Source organism: Zalophus californianus, chromosome 5 (genome assembly GCF_009762305.2).
Source record: "Zalophus californianus isolate mZalCal1 chromosome 5, mZalCal1.pri.v2, whole genome shotgun sequence".
In the NCBI taxonomy this organism is placed as follows: Eukaryota; Metazoa; Chordata; class Mammalia; order Carnivora; family Otariidae; genus Zalophus; species Zalophus californianus.
The window spans coordinates 34,417,436-34,441,222 of NC_045599.1; the positions used below are offsets into that span (position 1 = coordinate 34,417,436).

At 52.1% G+C, this 23,787-nt stretch overlaps 1 long non-coding RNA gene across 1 annotated transcript; it reads right to left on the reverse strand.

The window, feature by feature from the left end:
• Nucleotides 1-2,196: 2,196 nt before the first annotated feature.
• Nucleotides 2,197-23,508, reverse strand: LOC113929462. The gene is made up of 3 exons (XR_003522199.2): nucleotides 23,371-23,508; nucleotides 4,795-4,948; nucleotides 2,197-2,251 (listed from the first exon to the last, which is right to left on the reverse strand). It is a non-coding gene; the product is annotated as an uncharacterized LOC113929462 (long non-coding RNA).
• Nucleotides 23,509-23,787: the final 279 nt, after the last annotated feature.

A 23,787-nucleotide genomic window follows, 5' to 3' on the forward strand; every position in this document is an offset into this window, starting at 1 on the left:
GCCCTGCTGACTCTGTCTGTGGGTCTACTTAGAACCTTCCCTCCCCAACCTGCCCCGGGCCAATTGCCACTCTGCCTTTACATCTTACCTGAACGAACCTTCCCACAAAGAGGCGTCCCTGGCCAGCCGTCTAGAGGTGGCCTCCCTAGTTTTTAAATGCATGATAGAATGAAGAAGACACTTTTGAAATCATTTCTTTATTTGCGTGCTTGCCTGTTTCAAGTCTGTGTCCCTCGCTGGACTCTAAACTCTGGGAGGGCAGGGTCCATGTGTGTTTTTGTTCATCGCTGTACCACAGTGCCTTGCATAGGGTCTGGCACAAAGCTGGTGCTTAATCAATATTTATTGAATGAATGGATGGTAGATGGGATAGATGGAGGGAGGGAGGGATGGTAGGTAGGTACCAGCTCTACAGTGTCTTAGAGGGCTGGGTGTTTTGGAATTTCTTAATTATTTGAAAAATGTGTGTGTGTGTGTGTGTGTGTGTGTGTAACAGCTCCCATCTAGTGAGAACCTACTATGTCTTATGTCAGCGGGAGGATTTGAGAGAACTACAGGGCCTCCCCCTCCCAAATTCTCTCTCCACCCTTAAAAGTGTCTCTGTTCTCTCTCCACCTCACTGTCCTGAATTATACTGCCTTCCTCCCCCATCTGCCTTTCACACTCTGGTCTGCAACATTACTTCCACCTCCTAGCATCTTCCTTTGAGCTCCTCAGAGGGTAGCCCCACACTCGTCAAAGCAGGGACCCCAGGCCTCCTCCAAAGGCTGGGCTCACTAAGCAGCCTTGTCAGAGCCCGGGTGGAGACTCGGAGAGGTGGCGGCCGGGGAGCTGGAGCGGGATGCAGCCAGCTGGCGCCTCCAGGATCAGTTAAGCCTGCAGGGGAAGCTAAGGGCCCTGGGGAGAGAGCAGCCGAGGGGATTAGGATGAGAGCCATGGTCTGGTGGGCCTGGGGTGCGGACACAATGAAGAATAGGCGCCTCAAAGACCATCATGCTGTGTCTCCGGCCTCTGGCTCACCCTCCCCACCCGAATCCGCTGCCTGCCAACTGCGGCAGGGCTTTAGAAGAAGCTCAAGGGGGGAGGGCCTGGCTGTCTCAGTCTGTGGAGCATGCGACTCTGGATTTCAGCGTTGTGAGTTCAAGCCCCACACTGAGTGTAGAGATTACTTAAAAAATAAAATCTTAAAAAAAAAAAGCAAAAACAAATAGAAGCGGGGGGCACCTGGATAGCTCCGTTAAACATCTACCTCTTGAATTGGGCTCGGGTCATGATCTCAGGGTCATCAGATCAAGCCCCTCCCCCACACTCAGCAGGGAGTCAGCTTGAGATTCTCTTTCCCTCTCTCTGCTCCTCCCTCTGTGTGTTCTCTCTCTCTCTCAAATAAATAAATCTTAAAAAAATAAGTAAAAGAAGCTCAAGGCAAGGGGAGCCTTATAAAGGGTTCTAAACCCAATTCCAGTGCAGGAAGGGGGCTTTCTTAACCCAACAATTCTCGGACACAGCTGGGTGTCCAACAATTCAACTGAATTCTGACAGTATCAAGCTGGAGACAGCATCGCATTCCACAGGTTAAGGCCTCAGTGCTACAGTCCTGGGGCTGAGGAGTTGGGCCCTGGGCCCACTCCCCCCTCCCCTCGACCCTGCTTCAGATGCCAATCACAAGTCCAAGTTGTCACCTGTGCTCCTGACCAACCAACCCGACTGCAGGTTCCAATGACCCCCTCTCTGGGTTTGTTGAATGTGGTAGAGAGGCTCACAGAACGCGGAGAAATATTTTACTTATTAGATTACTGGTTTATTATGAAAGGATATACAGTTGATCCTTGAACAATACAGGAGGTTAGGGGCACCAACCCCTGTCCCATGCAATTGAAAATCCACGCATTACTTTGGACTCCCCCCAAAACCTAACTGCTAATAGCCTACTGTTAATCACAAGCTCTCCTGATAACATAAACAAGCAATTAACACATATTTTGTGTGTTGTATGTCTTATATAAGTATTATGTACTGTATTCTTACAATAAAGAGAGCTAGAGAAAAGAAGACATTAAGAAAATCATAAGGAGGGGCGCCTGGGTGGCTCAGTCGTTAAGCGTCTGCCTTCGGCTCAGGTCATGATCCCGGGGTCCTGGGATCGAGCCCCGCATCGGGCTCCTGCTCAGCCGGGAGTCTGCTTCTCCTTCTCCCACTCCCCCTGCTTGTGTTCCCTCTCTCGCTGTGTCTCTCTCTGTCAAATAAATAAATTCTTTAAAAAAAAAAAAAGAAAATCATAAGGAAAAGGCATTTACAGTACTACCCTGTACCTATCGAAAAAAATGCGCGTAAAGGAGGACCCATGCCATTTAAAGCCGTGTTGTTCAAGGGCCACCTGTAACTCAGGAGCAGACAGATGAAAGAGAGGCACAGGGCAAGGGGGTGGGGGGTGTGGAGCTTCCAGGCCACTCTCCAGCGCCTCCACCATGTTCACCAACTAGGCAGTTCTCCGTACCCTGTCCTTTTGGGTCTTATGGAGGCGTCGTTAGGTAGGCACGCATGATTAAATCATTGGCCTTTGGTGATTGGAATCATTCTCCAGCCCCTCCCCCCTCCCCAGAGCTGGGGGTGTTCGGGAGTGGGGGAAAACCCAAAAGTTCTGACCCCCTAATCACAGGATTGGTTCCCCTGGCAACAAGCCCACATCCTTAGGTGACCTAGGGACATTCCAAAAGTCATTTCATTAACCCAACAAACAACACCTTTGTAGCACTCCTCACTCAAGAAATTCCAAGGGTTTTAGGAACTCTGTGCCAGAAATGGACAAAGACCAAAGATGAATTTACTATAAAGCACAACATCATACCCTGTGGTCAGCATCATCGTCCCCTCCCCCTCCCTGCCATCTTCATGGCTGACTGTGCCAGGCACTGTACATACAGCCACTCAGTTCATCCTCGAGCATCCACAGAAGCCAGGCACTACCGCTCTCCTTGAACAGATGAGGAAACTGAGGCTCGGAGTGCTTATGTCATCTGCCCCAGGTCACTGCACTGTCTGATCTCAGAGCCCAGCTCTTCAGCACAACACTATACTTGGTCTCCAAAGGCCTACAGCCTAGAACCATCACACATCCCTAATCCCAAAAGGACAGCCTCCAAGAGGGTGGGGTCTGCATGCCTTCTTCTCAAGAAAATAATGGCAATACAGTTGAGCCCTCCGTCATTTTGATATTAGCTTTCGCTTCACGCTTAGTAAAGGTGCTGCCATGACTGGGACCACCTCTGGCAAGAGGAAATTTAAAGGAAGACAGAATCATAGGATGTCAGGCTGGGAGAGACCTAATGCCACCCCTCTCAGCTTGCGGGTATTAAAAAAAAAAAAAAAAAAAGGTCCACAGAAGCTTCCCACACCCACCTAAAAGCAGCCACCTAAATTTGCAGTTTGGGTTCTTGTGATATTTCTGCCCGTGTTCTCATGCCTGAGCAACCACCCTAGTGCTGCTTTGGTAGATTTCCATTTTGAATTTCGGCTCTCTTACCCGCAAGCCCCTGGGAGCCTCCTGTTTCATCCCATTTCTTGTGTCTTTAAAGAAAACTCTCCTTGCCCAAGCTTCCTCCCTTCGGATTTTGTCCTTTGGAGCTGGGCCTGTCTCCCTCCCTCCCTCCCTCTCTCTTTTCCTTCCTCTCTCCCTCTTCCCACCCAGACATCTTCCTCTTCCTTATTCGGAAGGGGGAAAAAGACCTTCAGAGGCTCCCGGCCCCAAGCGCCCCCAACCCAACACAGCCGCCCTCCCTCCCCGTCTTCGGAGTGAGGGGTGTGGGGGTTCTCTGGCTGCACTGCAGTGCCTCTTGCTGCAACTTCTCCCCCTCTCTCAGAGTTGCTGGAAGATTATTAGATAATTTTCAAATTTGTAAAGCGCCTTAAGCTCCTCGGAGGAAAGGTGGTATATGAGTGTAATAACAATAACAATCCTATCTGTCAGAGCGATTGAGAAAATGAATCTTGTTATCCTCAGGAACCAGCGGTAGGAACCTCAGCAAGAAACATGAAAATAGAGCATGGAGTGCAGTCTCCTGACCAATCAGAGGAGGGGAAAGTGCCACCCCGGGGCCAGGGTGGCATCTGAGACCCCCCCCTTCCCCCAGCTCAGTGCCGGCAGAACGGGGCTCTCAGAAAGTTACCCAAATTGCCTCTGATGCTTCACCAATTAAAATGACTTTAGGACAAGTTGAAATCAACTTAGGGAGAAAAGTATTCTGATTTCTGAAACTCTCCAAAGGCAGCGGGGAAGGCAAGTGTCTGAGCAGGTTGTCACTCACTCAGGAGTAATGATGGGAAAATCCATCACAGTAACGTGATTGAGTTTGGTGAATTAGTAAGGGTGTTTACACTGTGCGCTGGAAGCCGAGTGGGGCTGGCTGGGCGGCTGGGGTTTTTGACATGTGTGGCAGCTTCACTCCTAATGAGGTTCTCCGACTCCCCGCTCACCCTGGCTGGACTCACTGTTGCTGACTTCAAGTCAGTGTGTCTCACTCTTCGGGCAAGTGGCTCAAGGCAGGGGTGGGCTCTGGAGTCAGACAGGCCTGCTTTAAGTGCTGCCTTGACTACCAGCAGCCCTGTAATCTCGGGCAGAGCGCTACCCTTCTCCAAGCCTCAGTTTCCCCATGTGTACAACCTGTGTGAGGATAGCATCCAACTCATAACGCTCCTGTAAGGGGGAAGTGAGATGAGCTCTCTTTTCATTTTTTTATTCACTCCCCAGGCCCAGCCTGGTCACAGAGAGAAAGGAAAGTTGATTTTATGTCCTCTCACCTGGAGTATTCATTTCCCTGAGAATCAAGGGGCATCAGGGAAGGCAGAGTCCTATGGGAAAGCATAATGTGCGACTCGAGTCCTGATGCTGCGTCTTGACAGCTGTGTGATCTCGAACAAGTCACTTAACCTCTCTGAGCCTTGGTTTCTTCATCTGTAAAGTGGGGATAATAATACAACCTCTGTTACTGAACAGAAGTTCTAAAAGCTCCAAGAAGACATTTGTCAGTTTGCAAGGGAAGACAAAATCTTGGGAGGGAGAATGAGAGCAGGTTGTCCTTCCTGCTCACCCTGGCTGCCTGATGGCGGAAGGAGATTCAAAGGACAACAGGGGAGATGGTGAAACCCAGAAGAGGAGGCAAGGGTGGGAAGGGCCCCTAGAATTCATGGACCAGGCTTGCTAAAAACTCACCAGAGGAAATGACACAGTGCTGCCGTATGAAGGTCTCAAGTCTGACTGCAAACAGACTTCCAGACAGGCGGTAACAAGCCCACTCTTTCCGGGGGTCCTTGGCTGTACCTGAGCAAAATCTCCCTCACGGAGACAGTCAGCCTGTCTGTGATTGAAGCAAACCCAGAGGACGGACAGGGCGACCCTGAGGATGCTTCTGCGGGGCCAGGGGAGGAGACCCTGTTGTCCAGCACATCTTTGCCCAGGTTCTCTTTCAAGCCACGTCCCCCGGAGGCCTTTCAGAACCTTGTCTGACCTTGAAGGGAAGTCAGTGGGCCTGTTCCGGAGTGGGGGCCATGTCCCTGCACACCTGCCCGGGTCAGCTTCAGGCCACAGCTCTATTATTTAAGGATTTCATAAAAGAGCAAACCTCCGGGCTTGGAAGAATGGCTGGGATCCTGACTCTTCCTGCACGGGAAATGCTGCAGCTGTACCGGAGCCCTGGATCGACCTGCTGAGGATTCACAGCCCCTGAGGCCTGGTTCCCAGCCCCCTGCCCCCCCTCCCACCAGGGTCCCTCCAGCCCGGTGTGGCCCTGATGATGATGACACCTGGGCCAGGCAGGGCTCCTCCCTTCCACACTGAGCTGAGATCTGCCAACAGACCCACTGCTTGTGGACTTTGCAGTGATTTTGTTGGAATTTCCTCTTGTCGCAGTTCATAGCATTAGTTTGTTAATTACTGTATATTTTAAAAATAAGAGAAAAGGGAATTCCCACCGGAGATTTGTTCTGGGCTAAAACGATGTGATGTGGAGGGAGGGAGAGTCTGTGCCCCGAGGGGCGGGGAATGAGCTTGCTCTGCTGGTTCTGGCTCCTCCTGACAGGGCCCCGGGGCCAGAGATGGGGCTGCTTCAAGAGGCTGCCCCCCCCCCGCCCCGCCCCCGACAGAGCCCAGCCCCTCCCTCCTCTGCAGAACCCACTTCTCAGTCCCCAGACCTCTGCGGCAGCCCCCTATCCCCAGCCCTGCACTAGTATCCGAGTGAGGCATCAGGTTTGGGGCTGAGGGAGCCAGACCTGAGCGAAATCAGGCACTGGGAAAGGTGCCTGAGTGGCTCAGTTAGTTGAGCACCCGACTCTTGCTTTCAGCTCAGGTCAGAATCTCAGGGCTGCGAAATGGAGCCCCCTCGGCAGGCTCCCTGCTCAATGGGGAGTGGAGTCTGCTTGATAATCTTTCCCTCTGCCCCTCCCCTGCTCTCAACTAAATAAACAAATCTTAAAAAAAATAATAATAATAACAAGACACTGAGGAAACCGGCCTGTGACCAGGAGCAATTGATCAAGATGGAGTTTTTCATTAGAAAACAGAGCTGGAATTTGGGGAGAGTCTCTTGCATTTAAATTCCACAGGCAACTACAGGTCTGGGGGGAGAACGGGGGAGCAGGAGTTGAGGTTGCGTAGAGACCGGCCCAGGGGCCACACGGGGGCTTGACTCTTAGCCCTTGCTCTGCTGGCCCCCTGGGGGGCCTGGTGGGCCATGTCCGCCCAGAGCAAAGGTGGCTGTTGGTAATTTGTCCAACTGGAGCGGTTCGCAGTGTGTTGCAGGGCCCTGCATGTTCCAACCCCCCCCCCATTCCTCTCACCCAGAGTCAGAAGAATGGGAGCAGGGATGGGGCTAGGGGGCCCAGGAGGAGTTGGGGGCAGAGTGTAGAGAGGAATGGTTAGGGAGAGAGGGGGGAAGGGAGGGAGGGAGCCGTGAAGACAGAGAAGGATGGAGGATGAGCAAGAAGTTCATACAATCTAGAGGAGCTGATTAAAATCCTGGAAGAAAATGTGATGGAAAGACTTTCTATCTTCCTATTGAGACATTTAACCTAAAAGAAATGAGTTAAATAATTTATACAGAGAACGAGTGAAATTTGCTTTGATCAAATTAAAAAATATGACTCTGGAAATAAAGTGTCCACCGTGTCCTTTCCGGGCGACAGAAAGAGCTGCCGAGAAACAAAACGACAAAGACATAAAAATAACTAACCCTAACCCGGCGAATATTAGTACCATATTTTTGGGAGATTACACGGCGTCACTGTGGGGAACGCAGAGAAATCCTCTCTAAGCACCAACAGGAGAGGTTTTGCTCATTGAGGAAGCCCCATAAAAACCAGAAAATGGATAAAATTTTCCTTGGCAAAAGCTATCTGACTTCACTCAGGGGTTGGCCCAGAAACCACAAGGGATCAAGTTAAATTTCCCATTCGTGTATTTCAAAAAAGGAAGAAAGCTGCTCACCTCCCCTGTCCAACTTGGTATATCTTAAAGCCGACCCCTGTTCCTCTCATTTACCCTCTACACACAGACACACACAGACACACAGACATGCACACACACACACACACGCACGCACTCACACGGCACACGCCCCCACACAACCCTAAAGAAGCATCACAGTCTGGGGCACCTGGCTGGCTTGGTTGGCAGAGCATGTGACTCCTGATCTCAGGGTTGTGAGTTTAAGCCACATGCTGGGTGGAGATTACTTAAAAGAAGAAAGGGAAGGAAGGGAGGAAGGAGCATTACAGTCAAGCTCCAAGACTCCTAAGGAAGGGGTTAGCATGAATACCATTGACTTAACTGCTCTGAACCTCAGTTTGCCACTCTTTAAATTTGGGCTAACACCCCTTGCACAACACTGTAGTGAGGATTAAGAAGATGATAGAGGGGCGCCTGGGTGGCTCAGATGGTTAAGCGTCTGCCTTCGGCTCAGGTCGTGATCCCAGAGTCCTGGGATCGAGTCCCACATCAGGCTCCCTGCTCCTTGGGAGCCTGCTTCTCCCTCTGCCTCTCTCTCTCTCTCTGTCTCTCATGAATAAATAAATAAAATCTTAAAAAAAAAAAAAAGAAGATGATAGAGCCTGGCTCACATGGGAGCCATCAGTAGGTCTTAGGGACCATCTCTTTTACCTTGACCTGAAGAAATGTCCAACGTGTACAAGCACAGCCTCCAGGAATTCTCCACCTAATCTATGTCCCTACCTGGAAAGCCCACAGTGGGACACTATTAGTCCAATCCTGGAGACAGGTTGGCTTCAGGGATACCAGTCCCTCTGACTTTGGGGGCCCAGGGGACCAAGAAGACACTTTTAGTCCCAAATAGCTGGGGAGAACATCTGAGGTTAGCCTTCTAGGGTTGCAGTGTCCGGCTGAATCTAAATGCTTCAGAGTCAGACAGTATCTGGTTCAAATTCTGGCTTCACCTCTTACTTAGTTGTGTGACCATGGCTAAGTTAACTTACCTCCAAGTCTGTGTCTTAATCTGCAAAATGGCAATAACAGAACAGATCTCATAGGACTGAATGAGATAAGGGATATAAACGGCACACCTAGTGTGTAGTCAAAGTTCAGTAACTGATGACACACAGTATTTTTTACAATGACCTTGGAGAGACGTTCAAGATCAGAGTGAGTTTTCTTCCCACGCCTTCAGTTATGGTTTGTGATCCCCACTTGGGAGGTGGGTTGAACTGACCTCTGTTCTGGTTGCACCACAAAAAGGGCTGTGGTCAGCTTTGGAGCCACCTTTAATAGTTCTCTGACACGCAGGGCCAGGGGAACCAGGCTGAAGAGGGAACTCAACCCACTGATCCATGAGGGCTAGAGGAATGTTCAGTCAGTGAGACTGGGGGTGTCTGGGGGCTGGAATGGCTGGCTTCAGATTCCTGAAGGCCTGTCACTTGCTAGAGGGGGACTGGGGGTGAATATGGGCTCCTACTGAAGGCTCTCTTGAGTAATAGGAGCTTTGCTGCAATAAAAGGGGCTGCCTCCTGAGGAAGTGAGTTCCCTGTCCCTGAGGGGAGTGTACACAGAGCCTGGTGGTAATACAGAGGGGCACTGAGCATCCCTCAGGACTGCACTGGATGTCAGGAGGGCTCAGGATCAGAACCTGCCCAGCCTGCCGGGGTGGGGGGTGTCTCAGGGTTTTCTGCCCCACCCTTCTTTTCTGTACTCCTTCTTTTCCTTCTCTGAGTTCTGTTCCCTTCTCCCCACGCCACCCCTCAGAGGACCCCTGAGAAAAGCAAAGGCCATATGGGAATAGAGTCTGTGCATATTGTGGATCTGTTCAGTTAAAAGGTATGGAGGTAAAGGAGGGAGAGGGAGGTGATCCGGGAGGGAGGGGTGGGTGGAAGAGAGCAAGAGGAGAAGAAAAAGGCAGAAGAGAAACCAGAGCAACGTACCGAGAGAGGGAGATGCACGATAAACAGAAAAAGAAAAATCAGAGAAAAATGCTGAAAGGGAGAGACAGGAACGAGAGACAGGAGACTGGGAGAGTGGAGGCCGCCCCCCACCTGCAGCTGTGCCCCTCTCTCCTGGCTGTGACCCCGGCTGGTGGCTGGTGGCCGGTGGGTGGGCCCGGGGCACGCGCGTGTGTGCACACAAGCCTGGCCGCTGAGGCACCCTGTGTCAGTGCAAGCCTGTCAGGCCTGGGATGGGGATGAGCCGGCTTTTATCTCCTCCGGCTGCACAGGATTTACAAGCTTTTGAAATGCAGGATTAATAAGAAGAGGCCGGTGTTTTAATCTATAATGGAACAGAAAGTATCATTATTGTTAAATAATGCACAGCCTGTCGTTTATTAAGAATTAATGGCTTATCGAGTGCTCAGGTTGCTGCAGCCGCCTCTGCCCTCCCAGGCCCCGGTTCCTAGCCGTTGGAATGGCCGGGTCTCCCACAGTCCTACCCGGCCAGGAGCAGGCTGGAGGGGCAGCGGCTGGTCAGCACGGGCCTGGAAGGCTCTGTGCTCTCATTCCTTGGCCTGGCCTCTCTCAGCGGTCTTCCCTCCCTTGGCAGTAGGGGGGAGGTGATGTGAGGGGTAGAGTCCCCCCTCATGCCTTCAGCCTGGATACATCATCTATCCCTTCTCAGGAGATTAAAAAAAAAAAAAAATCTGACCACATGTGGCTTACCTGTTGCCCCTCTTTTTCTAGGCCTAGGCAAATTTGGTTTCCACCTCTCACACGGAGTCCTCTGGCAGTGGTGACCACGCACACAGGCGCACTAAGGTGGCAGGAGGTCCCTTCTCCCCTCTGGGGCCCGGAGGAAGGGATCCCACATTTCCCAGGAGAAACAGAAGCGTCTGTGGAGGCACCCTGGCCCCAGGAGCAGGGAACCAGCATCTCCGGAGAACTTTCTCTGTGCCGGTCGGCTCACAGACATCACAAGTACAGTTTCCTCCATGTTATAGATGGGAAAACTGAGGCTCGGGGAAGTTAAGTCATCTCCCTAAGGCCACACTACAGATGGCAGAGCCGAACTCTTTTTTTTTTTTTCACTCCACACCCCGGGCACCGGCTGTGGGCTCTGCGCCCTGTCTCACGATGGGTGACCGCAGGGTTTCTGGGTGTCTGTCGCAGGGAGGGAGCTGTGACTGCAGTGATGCCCCCACGCAGCAGCAAACCCAGCCTCTCTACCCGCTGGGGAAACTGACTCAAGCAACCAGTGAGTCACTGGGTCAGGAAGGGCAACCCAGAAGCCTGACACCCAGCTCAGCATCATAGCCAGACTGCATCCTTGAGCCCCTGTAACAGAGAGCTCCTTGTCCTCTCCTGCAACCAATCCGTACGGTTTGGGTCTCTGGCCAGAAATGCCCATGTCTGGACACTGAAGCTAAGCAGGCCTTCACCATATCTGAGGCAGGGATCAGAGCTGTGTGGCCTTGGGCAAGTTACTCTACCTCTCTGAACCTCTGTCAAAGGGTAATTGTGTCTGCCTCAAAGAATTATTGGAAGTACTGAATGAGAAGCCGTCAGTGTTGATATTGGCAGCTGACAGTGGCACGGGTACCGTGGTCATTGATTCCGGTGCAAACACACTCCCAGCACCCCAGGCCCACCAGTTCCCACGCTCGCGACTTATTCCACAGATAAGTTGGGAGCATCAGAGGCTACGCAACAAGCCCCTACTTACTGCGCACTCTGGCCAGCCTGTGTGCGGGGCTTAAGTGGTGAGTGAGCCAGAGGCTGTGCCTGTCCCCACAGCCTCCTGACCTCACCCTTCGCGCCTGCCCATCTCCTCCCACTCCATTCTCGGTCATCTCCGCCTCCGCTCCCTCCCGTCCCAGCCTCTCCCTGCCACCTGCTACCAGCAACTCCATCTGCACCCTCCACCAGCTCCCCTCTGTCCTCATGGTGGCCGTCATCTCTGTCCCGGCGATCTGCCAGACTCCACCCTCCATTCCATCCACCTTCTTCCTTCTCCGACCCCCCCCTCCTCCTCAGCTCGGTCCATATTTCCTTCATCTTTTTCTCCCTTCCCGAGCCCGACTTCTCTCCCACCTCATCCCCATCTCACCCGATCTCTTTCCTGATTCCCCGGCCCAACCTTTCACTGCCATTTCTCTCCTTTGCCCCATCCCCATCTCCTCCCTTTCCCATCCCCACCCCCAGGATTCTTCCCATTCCAGATATGGGGTGCAGTGGTCGCGAAGGCCTCAGGGATACTGCCCCCAGAGGCCGCTGCAGGAAGGGGCACCGCAGGGAGCTAAAGCCCCAGCACCCCGGGGCCGGTGCAGCCCCAGCACCCGCTGTGGGTAGAGTCGCCTCGATTGGCTGGCATTGGGAGGGTGCTGACTGGGCGGCAGGCCAGCTCCTGGCTCCCCACCCCCGGGCAGGCCACCACGCTGGGACCTCGGCCCACAGCCCGGCTCCTCACGCGGCTGCTGTTTTATTAACCTGCCTGTCGCTGCTCTCGCCACTGAATAGGGCCTGGGGGGGTGGGGGGCGCTGGCAAGGGGGGCCTTGGGCTTTGCTGGGGATCACCATGGAAACAGCAGCTTCGACCAATCAGTGCGGCGGCAGCGCCCAGTGCGCCGGCAGCTCGGTCTCCGAAGCCTCGTGCAGCCCGCCGGCGGACTCCTGCCTGGCAGGCCGGCGCAGCCCCTGCCGCGGGACAGGATAAAAGGGGGCCGCGACCCCAGGGGAAGGGGCACAGGCCGCCGAGTGGTGGGAGTGGGAGGCCAGAGGGTGCTGTGGGGTCGGACTCGATAAAGGGGAGCGATGAGGGAGGGGATGGGGGGCGTGATTTGCAGGTTTGACGCGGGGCTGGGGGGGGAGGGGCGAGTTTCTCCCCAGCGGCAGTTCTCGCTATGAGCCAGGCTTCTCAGCCTCAGCACGGGTGACATATGGGACAAGGCAATCCTCTGCTGTGGGGGCTGTCCTGCGCATCACAAGATGTTTAGTAGGCTCCCCGGCCTCTACCCACTAGGAGCTAGTAGTATCCCCCTGTCACCCAGTCGCGACCACCCTTCTCCAGACAGTGCCAGAGGTCCCGCCAGAGGCAAACGGCCCCTGGTGGAGCCAAGCCTCCCAGGGCAGTGGTCACTAGTCGTGCTACTTGCTCTCTCTGAGCCAGTTTCCCTACGGGGAAGAGGAAGAGGGGAAAAGTGGAGTGAGAGAGAAAGGAAGAGGAGGAAGGGCAAGAGGAAGGAGCCCAGGGTAGGGTTCCTGCTAGGTGGGAGAGCTTCTGGAAGTAGGGAAGTAGGAGAGAGAGGCGCCCTGAGGAGACCCGGGGCTGCCAATTTGTGCAGCAAGGATTAAATAAAATAAAGTAAGAGCTCTAAATGCCTTTCATCATTGAAGATCCTTTGACCTGGGACACCCTTCCTGGCCTTCCCCAACCATACAAATCCTACCCTTCCTTCAGGCTCACATTAGTCACCACATCCAAGAAGTCCTCCCTGATTCTCTCACCAGATCGATTTGTCTTTTTTTCCAAGACTCCTTGCCACTTGGCCTCTGGCTCGACACTAGCACTCGCATGGTTCACTTCTAATAACAGTAATTGCCTTTACTGAGGGTTTCCTCCGGGCCAGATGCTGCACTAAAGGCTTTACGCCCATTTTCTCATTTAATTCTCCCCACAACTCCATGAGCTCGGTACCATTATCATCACCATTTTACAGATGAGGAAGCCAAGGCTCAAGTTAAATAAGATGCCTAAGTTCACCCAATTACAAAGTGAGGGCTCAAACCCAGCTTTTCATGACTCGAGGGCCACCATTTTTCCTTGCTACTGTACACGGTGTAAGCAGCCATTGCCCCCCTTCATCCCAACTCCCTTACAATGCCTGGCATTGGTGAGTAGTAGGTGCTTGAGAGCTGTTTTAAATGCCCTCAAGAGCTGGGCATCACGCTTGAGAAGGCAGGGATTGAATGGGCAGCTGCAGGGTGCTCGGTGCCTCCCAAAGACCCTCAGGTTTTGCTGGGGCCTGAATTAGCTGGGCCAACCCCGTGAAAAGCAAATGCCACTGAGCCCTCCTCTTGTCCATCACGCTGCCTCAAGGCCACTTTGGGTCTTAGAACTGACCTGTCCCTCCCTCACTTCCTATGGATGCTGGGCCATGGCCCCCCCCTAGTGGCCAGAGGATCACAGTGGTGGGTGGTGGGAGAGAGTGCACAGTTGGAGAGCTCACACACAGCCCCCTGCGCTTCTTGCTAAGCCCTACCCCCAGGCTCCCAGGCCCCGTTGGGGAATTGGAGCCAGAGGACTCAGGTAACCATGTCCTTGTGGAGCCTGGCCCCTAACCCAAGCCTAGAAGACAAAGCACTCCCCCTCCCTCCTGCCCCACTTGAAGTGAGAGAGTAGGGTTGGCAGAGGACCTGCCTCGCAGCCTTCCCCCAGTGCAGATCACACCCCCATCCCTGCCTTATATTCAGCAAGACAGGGTTTGAGGCTGAGGGGTGTCTGCCAGGAAACATCGCGAGATGCCGCTTCCCTCTCAGGTTAGGGTTTTGATCTGGAATCCAGGAGCTGGAGTCCCAGGGGGCTCACATCAGAACTGCTCCTCCACCCCAGACATGCACATGCCATCCGCCTCCCCTAGGAAACTGCAACACCCGCACCTCAGCTTTGAAGGCAGGGCTCCTGATAGGCTGCTGTTCCCATGGCAACCCCATCCCAGGCCGCCCTGCCCAGTGCTTCCCTCCGCCTGCCTCCCCCCACCCTGAACCCACATCACCTTCATTCATAGAACAAGAACTGCCTAACCCGGCAAAGCGGACCGCTTCATCCCGGCTTTCTCTCCCCCATTCCTCCCTTTTTCTCCTCCTTTAGGGTGGAGATCCATGAGCCAGAGAGAGAAATGCTGAGAGTGGCGGTGGGAACAGGGCTGGACTAGAGGGATGGGAGAGAGCCACGGCTCAGTGTCCCCCCATCTTTGGGCCCCCAAGGCTTGTTCCTCTGCTCCTCCCATTCCCAGTTCTGTCTCCATTCATGGACCTGTGTCCCTCCCAGCTCTAGTTCTGCGACCATCCAGGCCCCAGACAGGCGCCCTGATGAGCCCATGACCCTAGAGCACAACAGTGCCAGGTCTCAGCCTCCAGGCGTTTTTCTCTCCAGGACCAGCCAAACTGTAGCTCAGCCCTGGAGCTCAGCCCAGGAGCGTTAAGGCTGCTCCTGACCCTGTGTCCGTTCTGTATGAGGCACTGCCTTGCAAATGCAAGAGGGGTAGGGGGATTTTAATTTACGGTGTGATTATGAGAAGAGCTAGGGGGGTCTTCCACACCCCAGCCCTGGTTAAACAATGCAACTGCCCTGGCTGGGAGAAAGAAACTTGGCCTTTCAGGCATTGGCAGGTGCTGTTGGAAAGTCAGGAGGAGCCTGCTTCAGCAGGCGGCAGTCCCATCCCTGCAGGAGGCCCTGAGCATGGTCAGCATCTCAGCCTCAGAATCAAACGGCCTGGGTTTGAATCATAATGTCCTAATTTACTCACTGCATGCTACTTCCTTCTCGGAGCCTTGATTTCGTCATCTGAAAAGCAGAGATAATAATTATATTCAGGTATATGGTGGACATCTCTGAGCCCTGCATCCCTTCCAGACACAGTGCTTAAATGTGATGTTTCGTTCTCAGAACGGCGCACTGAGGTAGATGTCACTATTGCCGTGTCTCTTCGGCAGAAGGGAAACTGAGGCTCAGAGAGCTTAAGGTGAGTCTGCAAGGGGGAGAGCAGGGCTTTGAATCCAGGCAGCATGAGATAATGTATGTAATAAGTAGGGATATTCTTATTAGTGAGGTTCTATGACCGAACTTGGGGCTCTCACTTCCTTCACTCTGAGGATGCACAGCCTCTTCTGGGCTCCAGTCTGGTCCAGGGAGGGACCCAGGCTTGGTGAGATTTGTGATGGGATGAATAGAGGAGGGCAACTAGCTTTGGTCCAAGGAGTGTCTGAATTGGCAGTGTCTGAATCGGGGCCCAACCCTCAACCTTGGAAACAAGGCAAGGTAAGACCTCAAGGAGGAAATGACTTATCCAAGGTCACTTGGTAAATAAGCAGCTCTACCCCACCCCCATCACATGCAGCCTTTGGATAGCAGGTCTGTATTAGAAGTCTTGGAAAGTCAGAATTCCCTGGAAAGGGTAGGGAGGAGTGGAAGGGAAGCAATTATTTCTATCTGGGAAGGCTTCCCTGGAACTCAAGCCCACCCAACCAGACTTGCAGCTTCCCCACCTCCCTGGTGGCCCACGTTCAGGTTCTCCAGGTTCTCCAGCTTCCCCCCTTCCCCGAGAGAGTCCCCCATTCCTGGGCAGCCGGCCCCTCCAAGAACCTCAGAATGCTGGGGCCTAACTATCCGCCACCCCCCACCTTGAGTGAATGAGCAGAACAAACAGCATTGTTCCCCATACAATGGACAAAAAGAACTTGGGAATTCACAGAATGGTCCTCAATTCCAGCTTCCTTCCCCTCCAACCCCTAGAGAGATCTATTGTCTGTAAACTCCACTTAAAATGTGTGCTACGCTCCAGCTGGGGAGCCACTTAAGAGGTACCAGAAGAGCCTCCCCTACCTCTACCTCCTCCTCCCTCCCCTCCTTCCCAGGCCCTGTTAGAACAAAGCAGGGAGGAGGGAAGAGCAGGCACCCAGAACGAAGCTGAAAAACAACCTGCTCCAACCCTGCCCCCCCCAACTCCTGACTCCACGCTGTACCCTTTGGTGCCTTGGGCCTCTATTTTGCAGTTGAAGGGACTGCCTAGCCCTGGGGTTGAGGGACCTGACCCACTGGAGACCCTTCACTGCAGTACCTTGGCAGGGAAATGAAGGCTTCAGGGTCTCTCTCCTCTCTTGTCTGCCGACAGGGGTCTCCAAGGACAGGGAACTCACTACTTTCTAAGGCACCTGTGCCGCTCCTGACAAGTCTCACTATAACAAGGCCTTCCTTAGAGGGAGCCCCACCCCAGTCCTTCACCTTCTGGCTCCCTATTAATGTGGTCTCCCTTTGGCAGGTGACAGGCCTCCCGGAATTTCAAGGCTGTCCCTGGAGCCCCTGGAGCCCCCTGAGGCTTTATTTTTCCTGGGCTGAACAGCCCTGCACCCTTCCCCCAGGCCCTTTTAGTCTGTGGTTTTGAGTGCCTCCACCATCCTATTTTCCTCCTCTGTGCTGCCTGGTGTGTCACTGAGGACTCTGAGTGGTGGGGCCCAGAGCTGACCCCAGCATCCATAAGTGTTTATTCAGTAAATATTTGTTAAGTACCTTACAAGCACCAGGCACTGTGCTAACAGCTGGGGATGCAGACAAGAGCCCAGCTCTCCCAAGGCTTGTAATTCTGGTGGGGAAGTCCAATACTAACATCAGATAAGCACAAAAATGAATGCATAATTACCAAGTGAGATAAGGGATCTGACTAAAGCAACTTGGTAATGTGAAAGCTTCTAACAAAGGAACCTGATCTAGTGTGGAAGGGAGAGGGGTGGACCACCCTAGGATTCCTGACATCTAAAGGATACAAGCTTTAACTAGAGGACAAGGATAGGGAACAGCATTTAAGGTGGGGGGGAAGAGACCGTGCAAAAGCACTGTGGCTGGAAGGAGTTTGTCTCATTCAAGGAACTAAAGAAGCCAGGGGGAGACCCCAGTGAGGAGCTGGACTCAATTCTAAGAGCGATGGAAAGACATAAATGTGTATATGCAATAAGAGCTGATTAAAATTTGCCTCAAAAAGACATAATCCCTAGAGTGGCTGGTCCTAAAGCAGTTCTACTAAGTTTTTGCATGTGGGTGCTCTGTTCCTAGATTTGTCTTTCTTTCCTTCTCTCTCTCTCTCTCTTTCTTTCAAGATTTTGTTTATTTGAGAGAGAGCACAAGCTGGGTGTGGGGGGAGGCAGAGAGTAGAAGCAGACTCCCCACTAAGCAGGGAGCCCGATGTGAGGTTCAATCCCAGGACCCTGGGACCATGACCTGAGCCGAAGGCAGACGCTTAACGACTGAGCCACCCGGGCGCCCTGTTCCTAGGTTTTTCTGAGGCTGACTTGTTTTCAGCGTTCGGGGCTTGGCCTAACGCACCCAGCCTAAAGGAGCTTTGGCTACATGCCCTGTCCTCTCTATTGCTTTAGCTGTCTTATTATTTTTAATAGCATTTTCACAATCTGGAAGTGAGTTATTTATTTCTTTGCATATTTACTCTTGTTCTCTCACTAGGAAATAAACTCTGTGGGGGCAGGAATTTGGGATGTCTTAGCAACTTCACCATCTGCCGTACTGCTAGCACATAGTAGGACCTCAGTCAATAATAAATGAACAAATGAATGAATCACTGAATGGACTCCAAGATGAAAGGACCTGTATTTACCCACAAATACACATCTATAAACGTATAGACATTTAAGGGAAAGTGCGTACGTGTCCGAAGTCACACAGAGACATCCTTTGCCTATGTGGCCGCCTCTCAAGGGTCCTCTTAGACAATTCCGTCGTGGCCTGTACAGTTCATTGTCCTGCTTCAGCAAATCAATACCTATACTCTCTGGCTGGACGAGGACCTGTACAAACAGACATGTCTCAGGTCATCTGTCGGTTAATCAAAGATGAGGGTGGAATTTTAAGTGCCCTATGGGAGGGGCAGGAGAAAGAGATTGACCATGTGGCCTGGAAGCAGAAAAACACCTCATAGGCTCCATCTCCCACCTCGTCCCGGGCCCCCAGCCCACTTCCCATTGCTCCCCATGTCCTATTCTACTGGGGGTGGCCTAACCAGGCATTGTATGGGAGCCAGAATTTAGTGGCATTTACAGGGCTTGGGAATTTGATTAGGTAGGCAACTTTTTAAACAAACATTTATTGGGGTGCCTGGGTGGCTCAGGCAGTTAAGTGTCTGCCTTCGGCTCAGGTGATGATCCCAGGGTCCTGGGATCAAGCCCCGCGTCGGGCTCCCTGCTCGGCGGGGAGCCTGCTTCTCCCTCTCCCTCTGCGCCCCCAGTCATGCTTGCTCTCTCTCCAACCCGTCAAATAAATAAACGAAATCTTTCAAAAAATAAAAAATGAACAAGCATTTATTGATTTACTGAGTACCTACTAAGTGCAAAGCATGGCTAAGGACTGCCGCATTTATACGTAATAGCTGATTCGGGGGGGGGTTGTAAAAAATTGTAGAAACCTTAGAAGTAGAAGCTTTGTGGGGCTCCTGGCTGGCTCAGTTGGTAGGGCATTTGACTCTTGATCTTGGGGTTGTGAGTTCAAGCCCCACGATGGGTGTAGAGATTACTTTAAAAAAAAAAAAAAGGAGAAGCAACAGCAGCTTTGCGTTCCCAGAGTACACATGGACTGGGGGGACAGGGCATAGTTAATTCCTAGGCGGGGGGCTCGGGGATAACTTATTGGAGTATTATTTAAAATAACGACCAGACTGATTGAGCACTTACGGTGTGTTAGGGGCTTTTTACATAGATTTTCTCACTTAATCTTTGCTATAAACCCGTGTGTGTGTGTAATTGCTCTTATTGTGGGAAGACTAAGTCTCAGGGGGGTTAAGCAACTTGCCCAAATTTTCAACAACTATTAAGTGGCAGAAGGGATATTCAAGCTCAAGGGGAGAGTCCAGAGCTCCTACTCTTAACCACAGTGGTGGTCATAGCTTTGCCAAAAGCAAAGGTAGGACTCAGGTGGGCAGGTACAAACAGTCCATTCTAGAAAGAAGACACAGCTTGAGCAAAAGCTGGTAGGCATCGCTGCCAGGTCTGCCTGTTTTTGAAAATCTCTGGTAGCTTGAGATCCTGGGAGATTAAAAAAAATTTAAAAAGCCAGATTTTGTCAACTTTTCCTTCTCCCTGGCCTTTAGCGTATTAGCCCCACGGTAGTTTCTTGCCCTAGATGTGTCTTCCTCTAGTCCCTAAACTTGAGAGCGGACAAGAAGGTGGCTAGGATGGTGCTTCTGGTGAATTGGTCTCCTCCCTACCCTGGCTGGTGGGGGCCACTTGGGGACATTCTCTGGGCCAAGCTCCTCCTCTGCCCATCTGCATCCCTGCCTCCTGACTCATTTCATTCCAACCAATAGATTTGCAGCATGCAAATTTAATGAACAGGCAAAGAAATGATTGGCTCATTTTTCCCCTGATGTAATAATGCCACTATTCAAGTAACCCTATGTACCCTCCCTCAATCCCATTTCTGGGCATTTGATCATGTTTCTGGCAAGAAACTCCAACTCCTCTATTTCCCCTTTTCTTTTCCCATTCTGAGTTAGTGAATCACTTAAAAATGCCCTACTCATCTCTTAAGGAATGGGATGTGTGGAGGACCAAAAGCACCCTTAGGCCCAAACCACCACAGTCCTCCTGAGAGGCCCCATATGCCTCTGCTGGCTGTAAGTAGCATCAAATCCAGGACAACAGAGCCCATTTACTAAGAGATTTTGTGAGAATCCATGTCCAAAGGCTTCCTGAAACCAAACCCCAGCATATCGGCTGTTCCTTTCAGCCCCTAATTTAGTAATTCTATTGAGAAAAAGAGATTGTGGGTTTTTTTATTTGGTGTGATTTATTCTTTATCATATAAATAATAATAATTTACAAAGCTCTTCCCCAAACAGAAGAGAATCTGTACATAAAAATAAACAAAAATTAAACTGAGCTGGGCCTGGTGCCCAGAAAACCAGCCAATTCCAAACACAACCAGGGGGAAAAATTCCTCCAGGTCCTGGGAGCTCTGAGGACTTGGCTGGAATTCTAGGTGGAGGCTCTGGTCCGGGAAGCCACTGCCCCCTCTTCCTGTGATCTTGTGCAGGACGATGGCACCCCTAGCAGCCAGCAATCATGGAGAGCCAACCAGCAGACTCTCTGGGCTGGGATGTGGGTGGAATTTGGACCCAAAGCCATAATCAATTTTTAAAACTCCTGGGCAGTGTGCTTGCCGACGGTTTCCAGGGACTGCAAGAGCTACTGTGCTGGGAAGCTGGGGTATTTATTGGCCAACACCCAAAGTAGATAGGAGCTGCCTATGGTTCCATTTCCCCCCTGTAGTTCATTAGATGATTGGGTTGGGCAGAATATCCTCTGATCTTCTTTTCCCTTGGAGCTCTGACCCCCTCCCTGGAGGCTTGTTATTGCTATAGATATTGAAAGATGACAAGCAATCTCCTTGACCATTGATTAATTTCCCTCAACAGACACTCTCTGGTTGTTTGCAACTTCTCTCCCCCACCCCTCTTATTTCCAGAAAAGTCTCTAAGAATAAGACTGCCTTGTACCAATTGATTGGCTTGTACCTTTACTTTAGAGACTATATATGGGGGCACCTGGATGGCGCAGTTGGTTGGGCATCCAACTCTTGACTTCCGCTCAGGTCATGATCTCAGGATCATGAGATCAAGTCCCGTGCTGGGCTCCGTGCTGGATGTGGAACCTACCTGAGATTCTCTCTCTCTTTCTCTCTCTGCCCCTCCCCTCGCTCTTTCTCTCTCTCTCTAAAAAAAAAAAAAAAAAAAAAAAAGGAGACTTTACATGGCTGGGGGAGACTAGAGACTATAAGCACTTTTTTCCTGTCCCAAGGCAAGAGTTATATCTGCATTGATCTCCAAGTTCACAGTCATCTGCAATTAAGAATTTTGTAGATGGTGAAGGTGGTGCTGATAGTGAACGAGATAATGTTAAAGACGATGATGGCAAAAATGATGGGGAAGATTCAGAGAAAGGGGAGTATGATCATGATCCTGAGCATGCCCTTATGGCCGGGGTAATTATCTGGCTTAGACTGATATCAGAAATGTGAAACTAGGGGGCGCCTGGTTGGCTCCGTCAAAAGAACATGCACCTCGCGATCTCGGGGTCGTGAGTTTGAGCCCTACGTTGTGTGTCGAGATGAAAAAAACATAACCAAAAACAAACCAAGAGTCCAGAAATGGGCAAATGATGCATTGTGAAGGGACTGTGGTGGCACCAGTGATGGTAAAAGCAAGGAACCCAAGAAGGGGACAGTGAAGGTAAATGCACACAGGTGAAGAGCTGTAGGATCGAGGAGTGAAGAGCCCAGATTCTGGGGCTAGACATTCTGGTTTGAAATTCCAGCTCTACCCCTTACAGCTAAGCTTAGTTACTTCACCCTTCTGCCTCCCATCTGTAAAACGGAGGTTGTAATAGTATCTGCCTCGTGGGCTTGCTGGGGACACATGTAAAGTGCCCGCTCATGGGAAACACTGTGGAAGGGCATGTGATGTAAGGTGTAGATGGGGGTTACAGCTACAACTGGAGCAGTGAGGGCCAGAGAACATAGCAGTCAGTGGTGGAAGAATCAGGAGACCGTGGTCGGGCACTAGCCCTTACTCTATGTGACTCCCCACTACCCCCACCCCACCCCACCCCGGGGCCTTGGTTGCCTTGTGAGTGAAAGGATAATTGAAGTGAGTAATATTCACACTTCAGAAGTCCCCTTGAGCAGTAAAGCTCTACATGTGTGACCAGTCATGGCCCTGTGGGAACAGCCAGGCCCAGACAAGACCATGCAGGTCTGTAGGTCCGGGTGTAGACTCATCAAGCATTCTTGACCAGGGGTCAAACAGGAAGATGCTCAGCAGGTTGGACCAGCCTCCTTCTACAAGGAAAGCTGAGAGGTGAGCTCCTGCCTGGAGGAGGAAGACCCAGCTGCCTCTCACGGCAAGGCAGCTGCCAGGCCCCAGAGTGCAGCCCTGATGGGCCTGTGCTGCAAATTTCAGTGATACTGTGACCCTGGCTATGTGGGCCTCTGCTTCCCAGCTGAGCACACGTAGGATTTCATAACAACCAGCCTTTCCCAGTCCTGCCCCTTGTTCACATTCTCCACCAGTCTCTTCCTCCCCCTAGGGCTGGAGGACAGAAACGGGAAGCAAAGTTCATTTATGCACTGTGCCTAATTAAATCTTTACAGACTCCTTTTGTTTAGACCTTGCCTAAGAAGGTTAGAGCCCACTAATGTCTCCAGAACTGACAGGGTGGCTCCCAGAGGCTGCAGGGGGGCAGGAAGTTCTCCATCATTCCTGTCCCAGAGGGCGTCCCCCCTTCAGGCTCATGTGCCCCTGAGAGTCAGGGGTGGGGGTGTGGGCTTGGCCTTCAGTGTCTAGGAGCCTTCATCAGTCCCTTACCTCTCTGTGGGCTTCCCACCATTAGCCCCTGCTGAAGCAGAGAGAAGCGTCCTGCCATGTCCTGGGTTCCAGTCCTGAAACTATTACTCACACCATGGTCTATGGGCTTGGCATGATCTGCGTCCTGGAGCCAAGGGATGCCTGGTGGGGTCTGCCCTCTGGCCTACCCCTCAGCTTAGATCCCAGTCACCTCAGCTCTATGTATGTGTTTGGTTGGTGCCAGGAAGACATAATACATATATTAACAATCCAGGTATTGATCTCTTACTATGTGCCAGGCTTTATGCTAGATGTTCTACATCTGTCATATCACTAAATCCTTATTTATAGATGAAGAAACACACTCAGAGAGGTTAGGTCACTTGTTCAAGGTCACACAGTTAGAAAGCATCGGAATCTAGAGTCATAGACCTCCCTGATGCCAAAAGCTATGCCCTTACCCACCAAGCTCTGCACCACCCACCTGGAGGGACGGGACCCCTCCTGACACTCACAGTGAGTTGTGCTGAGGACAGTGTGAAGAGCCAAAGGGTCACCTCAGATCTACCTGTCCACCCATGATCATGTCCACCTGAGATTGTCTGGGGAGCCTCCCAGGAAAGCTGGAAAAGAGCCCAGGCCTGCCTAGACAGCTCAAGGAAGCCACCAAGTCTCTGCTGAGTCAGCAGGCACCAGCTACAGGCCCCCCCGCCCCCCCCCCCCGCCGCCATGAGCTCACCATGAGAACTCCCCCAATACCTCTCCCCAGCTTCTGCCCCCTCCATCAAGATGACCCCCTGGCCCCTCTCTGCCCTGTACCCTTTCCTACCTCTAGAATGTTCCCTGTGGCACCCCTGGTCTCCCTTCCTCCTGAAGCCCCAGACCTGTATGGTTTGACTGGTCCGGCCTGCAAATCTCCCAGCGGGGCTTCTCTTTGGGGTCACAGCTTCAGGTGCATCTCTGCATCTTGCCTGTACTTCGCTAAATCAAAGGAAGACCTGAGTCTCCTCGCTGCTCCTCCGGACCCCCCTCCTCCCTGCTCACCAGCTGCACAATGCAGTCAGGGGGATGGGGGTGGACTGGCAGAAACCAGCTTCTTTCTGAGGATGGAGAACAGAACTGTAGGAAATTAACAGGCTGAGAAATGTCTGCTTGGCTCCGTGTTTGTTTTGTGCCCTCAGTCTTTCTCTGTGCGGCTCCCTCCTCCAGCCCCTGCCACCTCCGTGTCCCGGCTCCCGCCCCCACC